At 41.3% G+C, this 21,661-nt stretch overlaps 1 pseudogene; it reads left to right on the top strand.

Annotated features, from left to right (window-relative positions):
* The first annotated feature begins 1,907 nt into the window (after positions 1–1,907).
* The window catches only part of LOC109034851 (cytoplasmic FMR1-interacting protein-like), a 31,484-nt pseudogene continuing 11,730 nt past the window's right edge, over positions 1,908–21,661 (top strand).

Below are 21,661 nucleotides of genomic sequence, written 5' to 3'. Positions count from 1 at the left end.
GAAAAGCAGTGTTTCCGACTTTTCTGGTTTTCGCGGCAGTAATGCTGACGTCACGAGCCAATGGAAAGGGGCTTACCCCGAGCGGGGAAATCTGCGCAATGACTGACCTATATGGATGGATCTTGCTCCGCTCAGCCCTTCGCAAGCAATTCTTTAGAGCATGAGTTGATTGAGTTGGCCCATGTTCGCTGCGCCATGCGCCACCTCCGTCCGCTCTGCCGCCGCTTTCCTACTTATTTGTCGCTGCTGCATACCCAACTCTACCTATCTCTTTCTGTTTTTAATGCAATTTACTTACTAATACATTTTGTACTTTTCCTCTTTCCTCTGAAATATTTGGGCAAGCGCAGTGCTTGCCTTGCTTAACCGGACCGCTTGCCACCCCCCCCCCCCCCCCCCCCCATTATGTGTCATCATCGTTTGTGTCAACATATATATTGGCATAAGTTTGGTTATAAATGAGTTTTTCGATCAATATACCATTAGTTTGCGAAGTTTCAACACGAAATGTCTACCAGGACGAGTGCGATTTATCGGTGAGTACCTTTTCTTTGTACCCTCGAGATCATGATGTGTTATGTGTTTGTGTCAACAAATCAACAAAAGTAAGGTCAAGAATGACTTCTACGATCTGAAGTCCTCCAGGAAACCGAGTTTCAACACGAAATGCCCACAAGAACGAGTAAAATTTATCTTTGAGTAACTTCTACTTTTACGTTTCTACGGAAAGTTAGTAAGAACGCGTGAAATTGTGCATTTGCGTCATTTCCTCGAGAAAAGTAAGGTCAAAAATGAATTATACGATCAAAACAACCCATGAACCTCTTCGTTTAGCACGAAATCCCCAGGGACGAGTGGAATAATAGCCGTAACAAGTTAGGAAGTAAAGGCGATGACCGGGCCGGGGATTCTAATAGGATTTCGCTCCACCGTGTCATATGAGCCGGCAAAACGGAGTCCAGGTGCCGAGGTGGATTTCTTGCGAAATTTCGTGAATGATCGAGTATCGCTACGTCCCCGTTAGAAGCTATGGTAATGAATCGATAGTGTGATGATCGAACAATCGCATTCGAAACGAGTATTTCGATATTTTCCTCTAAGATTGAAAGTTTAAAAGTAAAATGAGGAGGAAGGTCGCAAATCACAAGAATTTTTGCCTGCGCCCTTTTTAAAACCCTTATTTCTGGTCACGAAAATTATTTTTTTGAAAATTTTGTGTAATGAACCGATAGGAAATTTTACGGCCGTTATTTCGGGTCCTTTGACATTTTCCTCTAAGATTGAAAGTTTAAAAGTAAAATGAGGAGAAAGGTCGCTGATCATAAGAATTTTTGCCTGCGCCCTTTTTGAAACCCTTATTTTTGGTCACGAAAATTATTTTTTCGAAAATTTTGTGTAATGAATCGATAGGAAATTTTACGGCCGTTATTTTGGGTCCTATGACATTTTCCTCTAAGATTGAAAGTTTAAAAGTAAAATGAGGAGAAAGGTCGCTGATCATAACATTTTTTGCCTGCGCCCTTTTTAAAACCCTTATTTTTGGTCACGAAAATTATTTTTTCGAAAATTTTGTGTAATGAACCGATAGGAAATTTTACGGCCGTTATTTCGGGTCCTATGACATTTTCCTCTAAGATTGAAAGTTTAAAAGTAAAATGAGGAAAAAGGTCGTTGATCATAAGAATTTTTGCCTGCGCCCTTTTTAAAACCCTTATTTTTGGTCACGAAAATTATTTTTTCGAATATTTTGTGTAATGAATCGATAGGAAATTTTACGGCCGTTATTTTGGGTCCTATGACATTTTCCTCTAAGATTGAAAGTTTTAAAGTAAAATGAGGAGAAAGGTCGCTGATCGTAAGAATTCTAGCCGCGGCCTGTTCCACCCTGAGCCGGTGCGAGAAGAACCGAGTCCAATGGTTGAGGCGGTTTTCTTGCCAAACTTCGTGAACGATCGACTATAGCTGTGTCCCCGTAAGAAGCTATGGTAAAGAATCGATAGTGCGATACTCGAACAATCGCATTCGATACGATATTCGATATTCGTCCAGCTGTTTGAAATTCAATATGGCGGCCATGCCATGCATTTTTCCGCGCAATCTCGGCCGGTCTTCCTATCGCTCAAGCTCAATTAATTTTAACTTCTTTAGTTATGTACTAGCCGTTAAAACTGTCATCTTCTCTTCTCATTTAGAAGTATTCCATCAATTCGAGACGAAGATTTAACCCCAGGGTCAACGAAAATCAAGAAGAAGCCATGGGAATTGCGGAGAAACCGAAGTCCTTAGTGGATCTTTACAGAGGTAGGAGTCAGTCGTTTTTCTTGTATTCCTTTCATTTGCCTCTCTTTCAACTAAATCGCGGAAGCTTACAATATGTACTGATTCCTCTATGAGAACGGAGTGAAGTTGCCATAACTTACGATGTTATAACAGAATTGTAATCAGACTCCTGTGACGGAACATGTCTTTTTGTCTGTTGCTGGATTTGTCTTGGAGACTGCTGTGGACCAAGAGGCATCTCTTTTCTCATCTAATCATTCAATGAATGCAGACCGGTTCTTGAAACTCTGTTGGCATGCCAGGACAAGATAAGGAATGTGTGAGCTTTGCGCCTGGAAGACCTTGATCCCCTACGCCTGGACATGCTGATAAGAATTTCAACAATCGATTCCTGTGTGTCCAAGCTAAGATTTAAGAAGGAACCTCTGAGCACAGTGAAGAGTGTCTAACAGGTTTTGTTTCCCAATCCCCTGCAAATAGCAAGAACTGTGAATACTGTTGCCACACGTAATGATCATCCCAGTTTGGACTCCACTGCCAGGTATTTCCTGCCGAAATTTCCTCCTCAAGAATCGTAACTTCCTCATTCCCTAAACGTCCTCTCTCTCCTTCTTTCACTTTCAAGTCGTTTAATCCCTGAAGGAAAGAGTTAGTTCGTCTGCATGTAGTCATGCTGTGATAATGAGGCCAATTTCATCATTTGGAAGCTCACCTAGACCATCTCTTCTCTGCGAATCGATAGCTTATTCACTGCTTCATCCTCTAATTTCTCTTTCTTTATTCAATGGGCCAGTTGTGCTGGTAACAGAATCATGTTTTGATGCTTAGTTCTAGTAGATTAGCTGTAAATAAAAAGATCTGTCCCAACAGCAACTCTCTACCTTGAATATTAACCGAGATATCTTGCCTTGAAAAACTCAATTTATGACGTCATCCACTGCGGTAGGTATCGCAAAACATGATACGTCCTACCGCAGTTAATATATAAATCGAGTTTTTCAAGGCGAGATACCTCGGTTAATATTCAACGTAGAAATTTGCTGTTTGGCCAGATCTTATCATTTTTAGTTGATCTGCAAGAATAAAGTATCATAACACAATTCTGAGACCAGCACAACTGGCCCATTCTCCCACTCCTATGTTGTATTTCCATTGTTTCAAGTCTAAATTTTTTGGAATTACCTGTTTACTCTGCTATCTAGAGGTGTCATCAGCTTTGTTGGCACTTGTTTACATTTCTTTTGCGAGCAATTGTGCTGCAATTGTCCAGCAGTAATAGGCGATTGACTGCGCAGCCTGATCGCGAGCTTAGTCAATTCTCGATTCCTGTTGGACGACTACATTACAGTTACTTGCAAACGATATGTATTCAAGTGCCAACTTAGCTGATGGCACCTCTACCTCAAGTTAGCAGTATTACTTCTGATAGTTTTAGACAAGTTTGTCCTACCTCTTGAAGGCATAAAGTTATTTGAACAATTTTATCTACTCTCCACCGTCAACTTTCTCTGGTATTCAAAGACATTATGTCTTTGCTGGTATTGAATCATGCAACACTTAAGAATATTTATTTTCGGTTTACAGTGTACTCTCAGTTTTTAAGTAATTAGAGTGGGTATGTTTTCAAAACCATTCATTTCTCTTAGTTCCATGTACAACAGTGCTTGCTTGCCAAGTCACATTTTTATGTCTTTTATGGTTTTTTGCACAAAGGAGGTCAACTTCTCAAAATGGTGGCAGATAAGGTTACATTAACTGATGCCTTATGCAATGTTGACGCCTTAGATGAGCTTACGTTACATAATTAACAACTGTGTATCAAAGCTTAGCCATGCTCTGTCATTTATCAAGCTAACTTCGATACCAACTTCGAAGACCGAAATGGGTTCATCACTGACATAGCAGAGCACATTGAAGAAGCCACTGTTCATGCCAGTTTGGGAAGCTTCACATTCCTGCTGCTTGACCGCCGTTAATCCGTGTAATTGAATGGATGATGAATGATATTCAATGATTTTCAGAAAAATCTTGCTTTTCCAAGATAATTTTGAAAAAAATGAGAGGAAATCCTAAGTTTTTAGCAGGGAATGAATAATATCGAGAACTACCGATAACATGCTTAAATCGGAAGACTCTCTCACTCTCACCTAAATCATTACAGAACTATGGCAGTATCAGAAACATCGTATTCGAAAAGTTAGTTCCATGCAAGTGTTTTCAACTTAAAGCAGACACTTTGAAAATTGGTAGAGGCATCTATTTTAGAATAAAATCAAAAATGTATTTATTTTGTTGATGGAAGGTCATTTGAACCTTGATTTAAATTTAAAGATTTCAAACTATCCAAGGAATCCATTGCAGATTGACCTTTAAATGTAAATGTATCCATTTTTGGACCTTTATATTATATGCACTGAAATCAGCCAATAGGTTTTTTCATTGAAATTTAAGTAATCGACTTTGGTTTTGGTCGTTTAAAAATTCAGAGCTTTGCCATGTTGTGAATTTAAAGTTGTCAATCTACCAATCCTGTAAAATATCTATTTGTAATGCTCCAGAAGGAACTGTTGGAAGATGGCTCGGAACATACGGTCATGCTGTGCACGTGGCGATGTTGCTCTCGAGCCATCCCGCAACCTAAGTCCAATGAGCAGCCGAACTGGGTGGAAATCTATGAAAAGACTGCTGAAGTATTAGCTACTGAACTGAAAAAGCTGCTTAATTTCATGTATTTTCTGGTGAGCATTCTAATTTTGTTCGTTTTCGACATTCGGTAGGTAATTGAAGTGGTGTATTTTAGGTGAAAACTTGCATCACGTTCTCTACCAATGTGTCTAAGAAGTGTAACTGATCTTGCCGGCCGAGAGAAACATGCAAGAAAAAAGGGATATTTTAAAGCTTCAAACCACAATTTCCACTAATTGCCACAATGCTAGAACATAGTTTAGGTTACCCACCTGACACCTGTAGTCTTTAGTTATGTAATTTAAAGACAAATAACTAAACGAAAGTATATAAATTATACTGATAAAACGATTAAATTAATTATCTTAATCTTTAATGTTAAAAATTTTGATAAAAATATTTCCTTAATCAACTAAAATTACTTCCCTCTGCTTTTTAGTTCCGTGCAAAAACTGGTAATTGCACAACTGTATGATCTTTTATTTATGTAGTATGATTTGGTACAATTGAAACAATAAAAATTGTTATAGTACATGCAAAATGCCGGTCACTGTGCCTGAAATTACCTGGCGCATTTAGCAAGAAAACGGTCTTGGCTGTGGACTTGTCAGAGGTCTTAGTCTATTTGATATTCATTCAGTTTTTCAGTCTATTGAACTTCCATCTTATTTTTGCTAATATTCATCGGAAAATGTCTTTTTTTTCTAGGATATATATGCCTTAGGTTTAAATCTTAATTGGTTATACAATGATAAATTCTCGCTTGCCAAATGATAATTATTTTTTTGTACTATTGCCCTGAAAAAAGTTTCACGCTTTCAGAGAGGAAACTAGAACTCGAGAGGCGCATTTTTGCTGATTTTAGGAGAAACTTTGCTTCAAATCTCCAGCCACGATTATCTGAGAAAAAAACTGTTATGCTCATTGAAAAGAGCGTAAAATTTACTCTCGAAAACATATGTCAATAGTTCCTAAACTTGATTTAATTCTGTGAAACAGCACTTCATTAGCTCAGCCCTTAAATTAAGATTTTGTCAACCATTTCCTTGAAAATCAAGAAAAAAAGAAGATAAAAACCTAAAACCGTGGCTCAAACTGTGTAACAATGTGGTAAAACAGTGCTGGGCCCACCCTATTTGGAGGGGGGGGGGACCAAAATGTTCAAACATTGTCAATCAGAGCCAACAATTTTGAGCTCTAATGAGGATCAGTGCAAAACTGATGGGGGAGAGTGTTCAGCTCAGGCAGTTTGCATTGGAATATTTAGGTGAGGTCACGTCAAGAAATCTATAATTTTGGGTCTTTTTATACCTCATCAGTAGATCACACTCGTCAGTGAACCCAACTGAAAATCTTGCAAAATCCACGACGGCATTAAAGCACAAGTTCGAGGTACGAGGCTTGTACTGCAAGATGGTAAGATTCATATTAGTACTCATTAGAGCTCAAAGTTTGGATTCTGATTGAAAATTTTTGAACTTTTGGGCTTTTGATCTCACTGACTAGTGTGATCTACTGATGAGGTATAAAAAGACCTAAAATTATAGATTTCTCGACGTGACCTCACCTAAATATTCCAATGCAAACTGCCTGAACTGAACACTCTCTCCCATCATTGCACTGATCCTCATCAGAGCTGAAAACTGTTGGCTCTGATTGAAAATGTTTGAGCATTTTGGCTCCCCCCCCCCCCCCTCCAAATAGTGTGGGCCCAGCACTGTTTTACCACGTCGTTACACAGTTTGAGCCACGGTTTTAGGTTTTTTTTTCTTCTTTTTTTCTTGATTTTCAAGGAGATGGTTGACAAAATCACAATTTAAGGGCGGAGCTAATGAACTGCTGTTTCACAGAATTAAATCCAGTTTAGGAGCTATTGACATATGTTTTCTAGAGGTAAATTTATGAAAAATTCAAAACGGCAGCGTCCTGAGCACCAGACAATTTTTTTGAAGTTTATATGGTCATTTTCGGACTTCTTTAGCACCTAGGAAATGAAAAAAATTGGTTTGGTTTGAAGGGCAGAACCCATGTTAAGCGGTGTTGTTCCTCAATTTATTTACTTCTATTAAACTGTACATGACATCTAGAAAAGTCTTACTTTCTAATTACAAAATCATGTTTTACGCTCAATCCGCATTTCAGCAGCTTCTGTGGTCACAATCATCAGTTGATCGTCAATGTTGATGGTGGCCAGGAGGGTAGTTATTACAGCGCATACTGATCATGAAAAACGTAGGTGAAAAAGTTTTTAAGTTTGGTGCACATTCTAATCACATAACTTTTACTGTCACTGAATAAATTATTTTAATGAGATCATTAATCTCTAATTCCAATTATTTCTTTTACAGCGAAAAGCTATTGAAAGATTTTGTGCAGAGGTAAAAAGGCTGTGCCACGTGAAAAGAGGAAGGATTTTGTGTCGGAAGCCTACTTGCTCACCCTAGGAAAATTTATCAATATGTTTACGGGGCTAGATAAACTGAAAAACATGAAATCAAGTGTGAAAAATGATTACTCTCCCAATGGCCGGTAAGTTTATGTCTGTAAAGTGTTAAAAGATTTCTCTATTTTGAAGTTTTCTCCTGTGTACCTGATTGAAGATTACTTTTATAAAAATGCGTGAACAGAAGTAATATCGCAAAAGTCTCTATAAGAGCTGTCCTAAAATAAATATTTAAGTCTTTTACGTTTTAATTATAGTCTATTAGGACTGGAGAAAGAAAAGTAGAGACAAAAGTCACATCAGTCTGAGTGTAACAATCATCAGTTGGCCCATTGGTTAGCATGTAAATATCTGTTGAATGGTGCAATTTTTGGATGTGACATTTGTCTCTTCTTTTCTTTCCCTAGTTCTATGTCTTTCAGCCATCTGGCATATCTTCAATTGTCAAAGAAATTTACCCAAATGTGTCAGGAAAATACCTTTTCTTAACTCTATGGCAACCCTGTGTGGCATTGTGGAGAGTTAAGTCCTTTGTCCTTGACATCGAACAGGTTTTTCCCTTCCCTCTGATTCATATCAAACCTCCGCTGTAGCTCAAAAGTATTGTGACAAGTCTCTACACCATTGCTTCTTTTTTCAGTGCCGCCCAGTTCTTGAAAGTTATGGCAGCTTCACACACCCTGCAGGAGTCTCAGAATTTATCCATATTTCTCGCTACACAGAACAAATTTTGAGACATGGTGAAAGAGAATTTGGAATAAATAATCGGTTACGAAGAGCTTCTGTCCGATCTTGTCAATCTGTGTGTGCACATGTTCGAAACAAAAATGTACCTAACACCCACCAAAAAGCACATGCTGGTCAAAGTGAGTATCATGTCATCCCCAGGGTGTCTGCAGGTCTAGAAAACCGGGAAAAATCAGGGAATTTGATCACTGTCTGGAAAACTGGGAAAAGTCAGGGAATTCGATCGAAAACCGGTGAAAGTCAGGGAATTTTTGCAATTCGAACATTTCGCAGCTATTTTTGCTTGTCACTGCCGAATTGGCCGAGTAGCGGCCAGCCATATCAGCCAGCATGGCTGATAATGTAAACTGCTCTGTTCAACCAGTTTGCAACACGGCCGCTAGGTTCACTAATGTGTGTTCGCTAACTTAAAAGATCGAATTGATCTGCCCTATTTAATTTATCTACTTAATTCATGCCAAATGGCAAGATAGACTAAATAGACTTGAATGAAGTTAACTTGCTAACAGCAGAAAGTTACAGTAAATAATGATAGGAAACTAAGTGCCCCAGTTTTGAGCAGATGGTTAATCAATTTTTTCAATAAGTTAGGAAATTTAATGAAAGTGCTAGAATTTTAGTTTTTCTTTAATTGAGTAAAGAAATATTTAATGTCAACTGCATTTTGCATGAAATTTTTCTGGTTCTTAAATCAACATGTTCACAACTGGTGCATCCATCTTGTAAAAATATTATTGGTGGATTATATTCTAACAAGCCAACGCTTGTTGAGTATAAGACAAATTCAATACCAACAATAGGTTCTGGAATCCATTGAATCAAGTGACCTTAAAAAAAAAAAAAAAAAAAAAAAAAAAAAAAAAAAAAAAAACCAAATTAAGCAAATTTATCTAAAAGCGAGAAGAGACTCGTATTTCCTCTTGATTATAGCAAAATCTACCTGAGTTAGGCACATTTACAACTCTTGTTTTATATTTTAAGAAAAAGAGACTTGTATTTTCAGGGCACTAAGTAATATGCCAATATTTATGAAACCACCAGGGTGAACTATAGTTTGAATTTTCAAAAGTATACGGGGCAATATGTCACAAAGAGAGCGTAGTAGAGCTTAAAAATTAAATTTTGGAGGTGAATTTTAGTCTGAGTATACCATTTTGGAATTAGCTTTATTTTGAGTATTTAGGATCTCGTTCCTTTCAAAAGTATTACTCAACTCCTTCCAACGCCATGGTAATTCAGAATATGACTTTACGGGGTCATTCCTAAGGATAGTTTTTTTAATATTTTCTAACTAGTTCATTGTATGGCTAAACTCAAAAAGTCAGGGAATTTTGCCATTTTTTGTCATGGAAAACCTGGAATTGTCAGGGAATTTCATTTTGAAAATCTTGTAGACACCCTGATCCCATCTTCGTGATTCGTTCGACCTTCAAAAGTGATTGGTTTTGACATTTTTTTCTAGGCCTTCAAAGTGCTTGAATTCTTCTCTACTGATAAGAGTCAGCAGTTAATTTAAAGAAATAAAGAAACATTTTTTGATGTTTTGTTGATTGTAGGAAAACATCTTGTTCACAAACGAAATCGCTGTCTTTCTGAAACGAGAATCCAAAATTGCGGACTCAAGTTCTTATCACAAGGAAATTACTGTGTTTTGGAAAAAATTTGGGGAAAAAGTGAACTGTTGTTCCAGTCATAAGCCAATTAAGACTCTGAAGATCTCAAAATTGAGATTTTAACACTACTCTCAGAAAAGTGTTTTTTAAAAATTCTGCCTGCCACTTAGATTTTAAATTTTAATTCTCTTAGATTTTAAACTAAACTTTTAAATTCAAGAAATGTAACTGAAGTTCAGGCGATTCGTGAACTTTTAATAAGATTTTGTATTTTGGCCATGTGTCTCATTGTCAGTCTTTCTTTGGCGCTGTTCTTGACTTCATAGCAAGACAGTTCTAAGTTACTCAGTATTTTTTTCTCAGGTTTCACAATACTTCGCCTTTGATAAAAAAAAAAAAAAATAAAAAAAATAAAAAAAAAAATTAAGTTTGCGAATCATCCAAGTCTTCATTTGTGATCAGATCTACAAAAGGAACCTTGTCTTCTGGGAGAAAATTTTCCTTAACTTTTTTCTAACGTTTTAACCACGCTTTTCTACAACCCAAGAATTTTTTTATGGAACTTCTGGACTAACATCTCCTTCAATTCTTAAGATTTTAGGGTCAAACTTGCGTCAAAATGTCCAGATTTTCTTCCTCCTTGAATTAGCAAAAAGTTATGGGAAATTTTCTCTGCGGAAAAAAGGTCCCTTCCCACAGGTTCGGTCACAATTACATGAAAACACTGTCCGTAAAAACTTTGTTTTGTCTTGGTTTGCAGGTCGTAGGCTTCAGTTTGTTTTTGATGGACAATGAGCTCTGCAATATCAACAAACTTGACCAAAAGAAGAAACTAAATCTCAGTAAAGTCTACAGAATTTTCAAGGTAGGTATTATTTGTCAAATTGTATCAGTGTCTCATCTTCCTCTCTGACTTTGTACACTTTTTGACAAAGCAGTCAGTAATTTCAAGTTGTTCATTGCTCCAGTGTTTTCCGTATTTCTTCCTCCAACTCCCTGTTCTTCCAGTATAATAGCTTAATCCTGTATGGCATTAATTAATTTTGGATCTTTGGTTCTATTATCTAGTTTTTCCAAAGTTTCTATTTTTGTTTTTTGTAATAATTACGGAAGGACGAATCCTGTGATGGTTGTAAAAATGAAATAAAATAAAATAAAAATTCGATAATGCAAGGTGACACCCTGCCATAGCACTGCACAAAAATCTGATTGATTAAAATCCATTAAATTTTAAGGATGTTCTCCATGTCCTCACAGGGATTTGGCAGGGACATGGAAAAAAAATTTGGTGAACTGCTAAAACTGGAAAATCAAGCTTTTACCACACCTACTTGAATTTTCGTTTTTCTATCCGTCAATAACTCCATTCATGGTGAATATTTTTTATCAATCTTTAATATTCTAATCTTATTTTTTTTTTTTCAAATCATCGTCTGAATCAATTTTCCATGTCTGATGTCTTTCTCCTTTTCCTTTTTCAGAATCTAGAGGTTGTCCCTCTCTTTGGTGACATGCAAATAGCGCCATTCAACTATATCAAGTGCTCGAAGAATTTCGACCCTGGGAAATGGCCCTTATCGAGCTCTACCACGATCAGTCCCCAAGCTGATTTGATGGTACACTTGCCCCAAGTACACAAAGACCACATCAAGTACATCAGCGAGCTTGCTATCCATAGTAACGAGGTACCTCCTCTCCCTCCTACCAATTCCTCCGCCATTTTCATTGTTACTTTAATTTTTTACAACACTGTTTTAGAAATAACAAGTGTAAATGAACAGTATCCAGCAAGTAAAGCGAGAAGTATTGTAATAAGTTTTTAACATGAAGCATTCTCATAAGAAATTGAATTTCCATTGAAATCTAGGGTCATTTCATATAGAACCTACCAGCCATGCAACCGCCCGACTCGGATTTTGATGATAAATTTTTTTCTTGATCAGACCACCAAATAATAAACTTCTGCAAAATATTAGGTCTCAAATCAAAAAACTCACTGAGATATGAATTCTTGAAGTTTTAAGAATTTCAAGAAAGTGACGTTTCGAACTTCCGAGAAAGAGAGGGTCATTTTTCCCAATAAAATTCACACTGGGCCCATTTTTCGTCGGATTGAAGTGAAAATTTGACACAATGTCAATGAAAGTATGTAGATTTGAGAAAAAAATGCATGAAGTGTTCGACTTCACTCATTGATGTGCTGCGGTTGATTGTTTGTTGTGATTTTGTCTGATTTTGGCGACAAAACCTTCCCCTCTTCAAATGCCCATAACTTTTGAGCTGCAAGTTATTTTTTGCTCCAACTTTTTTTAAAATGCTCCTAAGAGTATTAGAAAGACGCCTAAAGAACAATTCTGATGGTGTTTTGGGCTTTCGTATCTTTTTTTTTCACATTTGTCCAAAAGAGGCGTAAAAAACTGAAAATAACACCATAATGATTCCGATTAATCGTCCATTATCCTGAAAAGTCCACTCAAAAATCGCTCATTTTTTGCCTGAATGGTCCTTACTGTGTGTACAATATGTTTGAAAAATACAATCAATGGTATTTTGGGTTTAAATATCTTTTACTTCGAGTTTTTGCCCAAAAAAGGCGCGCAAAACTGAAAAACACTGAAATTACGCCAATTATTGGCCCCAACTTTGGAGTAGCAACTCAAAGATTGCTCACATTTTTACTGAATGGTTCTAATTGCATGTGAAATGCATCTGGGGAATAAAAGTGATGGTATGTTCAGTTTCCACAACCCTCCTCCCAACAATTTTACTCAAGAGAGGCTTGCTTACCTGAAAAAAGCGCTAGGAAAATCTCATTAACCTGCCATTGCATTAAAAAAGCAATTGATTGGGGGCCCAGATTTTTCACCAAAAGACTCTTGTTGTATGGGAAGCATACTAACTTGAGAAGTGAATATAGTGTATTCTTGGTTGTAGTAGTTTTTTCCTTCACTCCTGTCTTCAAGATCGGTATTTAAAGGAAGGAAATAAAACTGCAGGTATCCCTTTACTGGCGGGCATCCCTATTCACATTTAAATGCGATTTACTGACTCTTGGATGTGTGTTCGCCTGGCTGTAATGTGTCTCTTTCGCACACCCAAGCGTCCCGCCAGGCGATTTTCTTTCTCTCTCGCACACTAAAGCGTCCCGCCAAGGGCAACCGCTCTCAGAGGCTCGCGGGGGAACGCGGTGCGCCTTTGCCGTAAAAACAACGCAAGTCCAACAGTGCGACTTTCTTTCTCTCTCGCACTTATGCGCGAGCCGCCTGGTTTTTTTCTGTCTCTCTCGCACACCCAAGCGTCCTGCCAGGCGATATTCCATCCCTCTTGCACACTTGAGCGAGCCGCCAATGGCAACGGAGGGCGCAACCGCTCTCAGAGGGTCCCGGGGGAACGCGATGCGCCTTTGCTGTAAAAACAACGCAAGTCCAACCGTGCGATTTTCTTTCTCTCTCGCACTTCTGCGCGAGCCGCCTGGCTGTTTTCTGTCTCTCTCGAACACCCAAGCGTCCCGCCAGGCGAGTTTCTATCTCTCTCGCACACTTGAGCGAGCCGCCAAGGGCAACCAAGGGTGCAACCACTCTCGGATGGTCGCGGGAGAACGCGATGCTGCTTTGACGGAAAAACCACCCAAGTCCCGCCTGGTATTTGCTGTCTCTCTCGCACTTATACGCTTCGTACCTGGGCGATTTTCTGTCTCTCTCGCACTGGCTGCCCTTGAACGGGGCAACCGAGGGTGCAACCACTCTCGGAGGGTCGCGGGGGAACGCGATGCTGCTTTGACGGAAAAACCACCCAAGTCCCGCCTGGTATTTGCTGTCTCTCTCGCACTTATACGCTTCCTACCTGGGCGATTTTCTGTCTCTCTCGCACACAGGCGATTTTCTATCTCTCTCGCACTTATACGCTTGCTCCCTGGGCGATTTTCTGTCTCTCTCGCACTGGGTGCCCTTGAACGGGGCAACCGAGGGTGCAACCACTCTCGGAGGGTCGCGGGGGAACGCGATGCTGCTTTGACGGAAAAACCACCCAAGTCCCGCCTGGTATTTGCTGTCTCTCTCGCACTTATACGCTTCCTACCCGGGCGATTTTCTGTCTCTCTCGCACACAGGCGATTTTCTATCTCTCTCGCACTTATACGCTTGCTCCCTGGGCGATTTTCTGTCTCTCTCGCACTGGCTGCCCTTGAACGGGGCAACCGAGGGTGCAACCACTCTCGGAGGGTCGCGGGGGAACGCGATGCTGCTTTGACGGAAAAACCACTCAAGTCCCGCCTGGTATTTGCTGTCTCTCTCGCACTTATACGCTTCCTACCCGGGCGATTTTCTGTCTCTCTCGCACACAGGCGATTTTCTATCTCTCTCGCACTTATACGCTTGCTCCCTGGGCGATTTTCTGTCTCTCTCGCACTGGGTGTACTTGAACGGGGCAACCGAGGGTGCAACCACTCTCGGAGGGTCGCGGGGGAACGCGATGCTGCTTTGACGGAAAAACCACCCAAGTCCCGCCTGGTATTTGCTGTCTCTCTCGCACTTATACGCTTCCTACCGGGGCGATTTTCTGTCTCTCTCGCACACAGGCGATTTTCTATCTCTCTCGCACTTATACGCTTGCTCCCTGGGCGATTTTCTGTCTCTCTCGCACTGGGTGCCCTTGAACGGGGCAACCGAGGGTGCAACCACTGTCGGAGGGTCGCGGGGTAACGCGATGCTGCTTTGACGGAAAAACCACCCAAGTCCCGCCTGGTATTTGCTGTCTCTCTCGCACTTATACGCTTCCTACCTGGGCGATTTTCTGTCTCTCTCGCACACAGGCGATTTTCTATCTCTCTCGCGCTTATACGCTTGCTCCCTGGGCGATTTTCTGTCTCTCTCGCACACAGGCGATTTTCTATCTCTCTCGCACTTATACGCTTGCTCCCTGGGCGATTTTCTGTCTCTCTCGCACTGGGTGCCCTTGAACGGGGCAACCGAGGGTGCAACCACTCTCGGAGGGTCGCGGGGGAACGCGATGCTGCTTTGACGGAAAAACCACCCAAGTCCCGCCTGGTATTTGCTGTCTCTCTCGCACTCATACGCTTCCTACCTTGGCGATTTTCTGTCTCTCTCGCACACAGGCGATTTTCTATCTCTCTCGCACTTAAACGCTTGCTCCCTGGGCGATTTTCTGTCTCTCTCGCACTGGGTGCCCTTGAACGGGGCAACCGAGGGTGCAACCACTCTCGGAGGGTCGCGGGGGAACGTGATGCTGCTTTGGCGGAAAAACCACCCAAGTCCCGCCTGGTATTTGCTGTCTCTCTCGCACTTATACGCTTCCTACCCGGGCGATTTTCTGTCTCTCTCGCACACAGGCGATTTTCTATCTCTCTCGCACTTATACGCTTGCTCCCTGGGCGATTTTCTGTCTCTCTCGCACTGGGTGCCCTTGAACGGGGCAACCGATGGTGCAACCACTCTCGGAGGGTCGCGCACAGTGGGGAAAAACGCCAATCTAGCCGCTCAAAAGTCCCTGTGTCAACGCTCTTGATTTTTATTCGTGTTTCTTGGGTTAAAAATGTAGCCAAAGGATAGGGGGACCCAAATTGAGGCAAGAAAATATTTTGTCAACCCCCCTTGGGCTATATTTTCGCCGCACAATGGCCCAATCCAAAAAGCTTGGTGGACCATCTTTTTACACCTACTTTTGGTTCACTTTACGTGAATTTTCTTAATTATCTGATTTTCTGCGTTGCGTTACACTTCTTTCAAAACAATCTAATCAATTATAACATCACTTAATGGCATTGTACACTGAAAAATTGAATGTTACGTACAGTAAAAATGTGAAATTAAAAATTAGTAGATCTATTCAGTTTACAAGACAATAACATTTATTTTCATCGATACAGGCGTTTTTTTAATACTAAGATACTTTTTGAATTGTGAAAAGACAATGAAATCAAACACTGAAACAGCACGAGAAAAGAAGAGGAAAAAAGAAATAAAGAAGAATCGAAAAATTAATGGAGAAAAAAGAAAGAAAAGAGAGAAATTATAGCATTATAACTAAATAATTTTATAAACAACAAATAACAATAAACAACAAATAAGAATAATTTAAGAATAACTTAAACAATAATTATAACAATGAAAAGGAATAAAAGAAAAAAATATAAATGCAACAAAGCTGCGACTAAATCACAAAAGCTGCGACTTTTACCTACTTTTTTTGGCATACCATTGTCTGAATCTATAAAATGTGATAATTACCCGCAAGAATATTCACCTCCTCTCGTAGCCAGTGAAATTTTTCTTTCAATGTAATTTTTTGTGACTCTTATTTTGATTGCTAAATGTGTTCATGATGTTAATTATTCATCAAATTTATATGAGATTTAGTTGTTGTACATTTTAATATACATGAATTTTGAATTTGAATATATTTCTTGAATTTCGGACGAAAACTGACTCTTGCTCTTCTTGATTATTCGTAGGTACTTCAAAAAAAGAAAAAAAAAAAAAAAAAAAAAAAAAATACATTACAACCTCTTTAATTTAAAAAAACAACGGACCAGTGTCCGACACGTTCAATGCCTTTTCTCCCTGTCCAATAGTATTATTAGGACGCTTTTTACTTTATTTTCATCCTGCCATTTCTTATACCTCAAAATTATGGAAGTAGATTCCGAAAACAGATCGTGTTAATTGCATGCAGGTATACTTCGTTCAGTTATTCAACGTGGCAACCCCCCCCTCCCTCCCTTCTCTAAATAACCATCCAAAAATGAAGAATAGTAAAATCGTTGGTCGTTTTGGATGATTAATCATTAAATTAGTCACATGTATTATAGCTCAAGCTCCAAGCCAAATTGTCAAATAATTATTCCGGTATTTGAGCGTGAATTTGCTATTTTTCGCAAATTTACCATGTTTTAGTTAACGATGGAGTAAAACTGACTTCAGATTCGTGATCAGCGACCCAAAAAACATATAAAAACATGTATTGCATGCCAACAAAGGTGATACTCTAATTAATGCCGCCTAGATCTGGCTCTGGAACCAATGTGCGCCGCGCCTAGTGCATCAAAAACGCCTCGACGCCGGGCCATTAATCTTCGTTTATCTCTCTGAACCGCAAAAAACCGCAAGATATCTCTACAGATTATGAAACTACATGAAATTCTGCGTCACCTAGTACAAATCTGATATTGGTATTCGCCGGTATTTGATACATTCCAATCCTCTGAAGTTTAAAAACACAGATTTTTCAGAGCAGGTGTTAAAGAAATAGAAAATATAAGAAAAAATGATGAGGAAATAAAATAAATGATTTTATTTACTTCTCAGGGGCTCTGCCATGCTGGAAAACCATCAATTGCATAACTTGTTGCGTGAACACCATCAGTACGGAACGCATTTGGTGCGTCTTCCATGTGGGCTTCCAGTCTTACCTGTTTACGCTCACGGTTCATCATCAATTTTTTTGATAACAAACAAGATTCTGGTGAATTTAATCACTGATTTGGTGTCAGTAGATATCTGAGAATGAAATGCAGCCTCTGGTAGCTTTCTACCAAACACTTGAAATTACGACTTTTGAGCGGCTAGATTGGTCGTTTTCCCCACTGTGTCGCGGGGGAACGCGATGCTGCTTTGACGGAAAAACCACCCAAGTCCCGCCTGGTATTTGCTGTCTCTCTCGCACTTATACGCTTCCTACCGGGCGATTTTCCGTCTCTCTCGCACACAGGCGATTTTCTATCTCTCTCGCACTTATACGCTTGCTCCCTGGGCGATTTTCTGTCTCTCTCGCAAGGGCTGCCCTTGAACGGGGCAACCGAGGGTGCAACCACTCTCGGAGGGTCGCGGGGGAACGCGATGCTGCTTTGACGGAAAAACCACCCAAGTCCCGCCTGGTATTTGCTGTCTCTCTCGCACTTATACGCTTCCTACCGGGCGATTTTCTGTCTCTCTCGCACACAGGCGATTTTCTATCTCTCTCGCACTTATACGCTTGCTCCCTGGGCGATTTTCTGTCTCTCTCGCACTGGGTGCCCTTGAACGGGGCAACCGAGGGTGCAACCACTCTCGGAGGGTCGCGGGGGAACGCGATGCTGCTTTGACGGAAAAACCACCCAAGTCCCGCCTGGTATTTGCTGTCTCTCTCGCACTTATACGCTTCCTACCCGGGCGATTTTCTGTCTCTCTCGCACACAGGCGATTTTCTATCTCTCTCGCACTTATACGCTTGCTCCCTGGGCGATTTTCTGTCTCTCTCGCACTGGTCGCCCTTGAACGGGGCAACCGAGGGTGCAACCACTCTCGGAGGGTCGCGGGGGAACGCGATGCTGCTTTGACGGAAAAACCACCCAAGTCCCGCCTGGTATTTGCTGTCTCTCTCGCACTTATACGCTTCCTACCTGGGCGATTTTCTGTCTCTCTCGCACACAGGCGATTTTCTATCTCTCTCGCACTTATACGCTTGCTCCCTGGGCGATTTTCTGTCTCTCTCGCACTGGGTGCCCTTGAACGGGGCAACCGAGGGTGCAACCACTCTCGGAGGGTCGCGGGGGAACGCGATGCTGCTTTGACGGAAAAACCACCCAAGTCCCGCCTGGTATTTGCTGTCTCTCTCGCACTTATACGCTTCCTACCTGGGCGATTTTCTGTCTCTCTCGCACACAGGCGATTTCCTATCTCTCTCGCACACAATCGCGTCGTGCAAGGCGCTTTTCTATCTCTCTCCCACTTATACGCTTGCTACCTGGGCGATTTTGTGTCTCTCTCGCTTACTATAGCGAGCCGCCTGGCTATTTTCTGTCTCTCTCGCACACAATCGCGTCGTGCAAGGCGACTTTCTATCTACAGCCAGGCGGCTCGCTAAATTGTGCGAGAGAGACAGAAAATCGCCCAGGTAGGTAGCGTATAAGTGCGAGAGAGACAGCAAATAGCCAGGCGGGACGTGGGTGGTTTTCCGTCAAAGCAGCATCGCGTTCCCCCGCGACCCTCCGAGAGTTGTTGCACCCTTGGTTGACCCGTTTCGGGCACCCAGTGCGAGAGAGACGGAAAATCGCCCAGGCAGCAAGCGTATAAGTGCGAGAGAGATAGAAAATCTCCTTGCACGACGCGATTGTGTGCGAGAGAGACAGAAAATAGCCAGGCGGCTCGCTAAAGTGTGCGAGAGAGACACAAAATCGCCCAGGTAGGAAGCGTATAAATGCGAGAGAGACAGCAAATACCAGGCGGGACTTGGGTGGTTTTTCCGTCAAAGCAGCATCGCGTTCCCCCGCGACCCTCTGAGAGTGGTTGCACCCTTGGTAGCCCCGTTCAAGGGCACCCAGTGCGAGAGAGACAGAAAATCGCCCAGGTAGCAAGCGTATAAGTGCGAGAGAGATAGAAAATCGCCTTGCACGACGCAAGTGTGTGCGAGAGAGACAGAAAATAGCCAGGCGGCTCGCCAAAGTGTGCGAGAGAGACAGAAAATCGCGCACGTAGGAAGCGTATAAGTGCGAGAGAGACAGCAAATAGCCAGGCGGGACTTGGGTGGTTTTTCCGTCAAAGCAGCATCGCGTTCCCCCGCGACCCTCCGAGAGTGGTTGCACCCTCGGTTGCCCTTGGCGGCTCGCTCAAGTGTGCGAGAGAGATAGAAAATTGCCTGGCGGGACGCTTGGGTGTGCGAGAGAGACAGAAAAAAGCCAGGCGGCTCGCTCAAGTGTGCGACAGAGATAGAAAATCGCCTGTCGGGAGGCTTGTGTGTGAGAGAGAGACAGAATACAGCCAGGCGGCTCGCGCATAAGTGCGAGAGAGAAAGAAAATCGCACGGTTGGACTTGCGTTGTTTTTACAGCAAAGGCGCATCGCGTTCCCCCGCGACCCTCCGAGAGCGGTTTCGCCCTCGGTTGCCCTTGGCGGCTCGCTCATGTGTGCGAGAGAGATAGAAACTCGCCTGGCGGGACGCTTGGGTGTTCGAGAGAGACAGAAAACAGCCAGGCGGCTCGCGCAGAAGTGCGAGAGAGAAAGAAAATCGCACGGTTGGACTTGCGTTGTTTTTACAGCAAAGGCGCATCGCGTTCCCCCGGGACCCTCTGAGAGCGGTTGCGCCCTCCGTTGCCATTGGCGGCTCGCTCAAGTGTGCAAGAGGGATGGAAAATCGCCTGGCAGGACGCTTGGGAGTGCGAGAGAGACAGAAAGAAACCAGGCGGCTCGCGCATAAGTGCGAGAGAGAAAGAAAGTCGCACGGTTGGACTTGCGTTGTTTTTACGGCAAAGGCGCACCGCGTTCCCCCGCGAGCCTCTGAGAGCGGTTGCCCTTGGCGGGACGCTTTAGTGTGCGAGAGAGAAAGAAAATCGCCTGGCGGGACGCTTGGGTGTGCGAAAGAGACACATTATAGCCAGGCGAACACACATCCAAGAGTCAGTAAATCGCATTTAAATGTGAATAGGGATGCCCGCCAGTAAAGGGATACCTGCAGTTTTATTTCCTTCCTTTAAATACCGATCTTAAAGATAGGAGTGAAGGAAAAAACTACCACAACCAAGAATACACTATATTCACTTCTCAAGTTAGTATGCTTCCCATACAACAAGAGTCTTTTGGTGAAAAATCTGGGCCCCCAATCAACATTCAAAGAAATGAGAACGGATGAGGAAAACAAGGAAACAGCCAATTTAGCCTTGCGTGGTTTACAATTGCTGTCCGAATGGAGTATTGTTGTTACAGAGCTTTACTCGTGGAAGTTGTTTTACCCGACAGATCATCATCAAAGTGAAGAATGCCCACAAGAAGCTGAAGAATATGACAGAGTAAGTTTGTCACCATTCTTGAAATGTCCTCTCCAAGTCGTAGCATTTTTTTAAGTTATACGTTTAACTTTCCCCTCACTGAGAAAATTAAGTGAAGGCCTGCGCCTTTGTGTCGAACTTTGACTGTTAAGTGCCAGGTTTTCAGCCTTTAAAGCTAAGAAAAGTGGCACTGTGGATAATGTGTATTTTTCAAAATTCTCGATTCGTACTGTTGTCTCGTTATTTTAATGTATTTCTTAATGCAGACAGCTCTTTAGATTCTATTTTTATTCAAGCATTTCCTTAAATCTTTGTTAATTTCTCTTCGTTGTTTTTAACCTTGACTTTCCTTTGCCAAGGCAACTTGTTACAACTACACGGAAGAGGACAAATTTGCGCTAATCAAGGTTATTGCTATGATCTAAGGCCTGCAAGTTTTAATGTCTCGATGGAAACCTTCTTTACCGAAGCCATCCGACGCAATATTTATGCGGAACTCCAGGACTTTGTGCAAGTAATTCTCAGAGAGCCTCTCTGAAAAACCATAAAGAACAAGAGAGACCTAATCAGAAGGTACATTATCTATTCCTTTCTTTCCTTTAAATTTCTTCAATTCTTATCTTTAAAGTATTATTTTTTAGGGTGACGAGCTTTTGAAAAGTCAGTTGCAACGTCGAAATGGCAGAGCATTCCGTCGCAGAACTTTGAAATTCTTTCTGCAGGCCATAACATCTAATTATTTTCGATTCCAAGAGATTTGGCACCAAAAAAAAAAAGTGATTTTTGTGATCTAAGTCTCTATGCATATAATAGATTTTGTTACATGCATCACAAAAATCTTCCAATCATTAAAAGCTCTTGGCTCTAGTCTGTTTTGGTTTATTTTTTGCTTTTATTTTCTCAGTGGAATTTTGGTAGTTTTATGCTAAACAATCCAATTTTTTAAAGCACAAATGAAAATTTTTATTTTAGAATGAATCATTCATAAAAAAAATAATTGCCTCCTCTCTTCTTCCAAAAAAATTCTTGCGATTCAACTTTAATGCATTTAGACAGGATTTTAGTTTTTAAATTTAACTTTGATCGGGGCTTACTATGAGGTTGACCTTGCCTAATGTATGTTCTTTTCATTTTTACA

The sequence above is a fragment of the Bemisia tabaci genome, chromosome 5, assembly GCF_918797505.1.
Source record: "Bemisia tabaci chromosome 5, PGI_BMITA_v3".
Classification (NCBI taxonomy): Eukaryota; Metazoa; Arthropoda; class Insecta; order Hemiptera; family Aleyrodidae; genus Bemisia; species Bemisia tabaci.
This window is presented reverse-complemented; position numbering and strand designations above follow the sequence as displayed.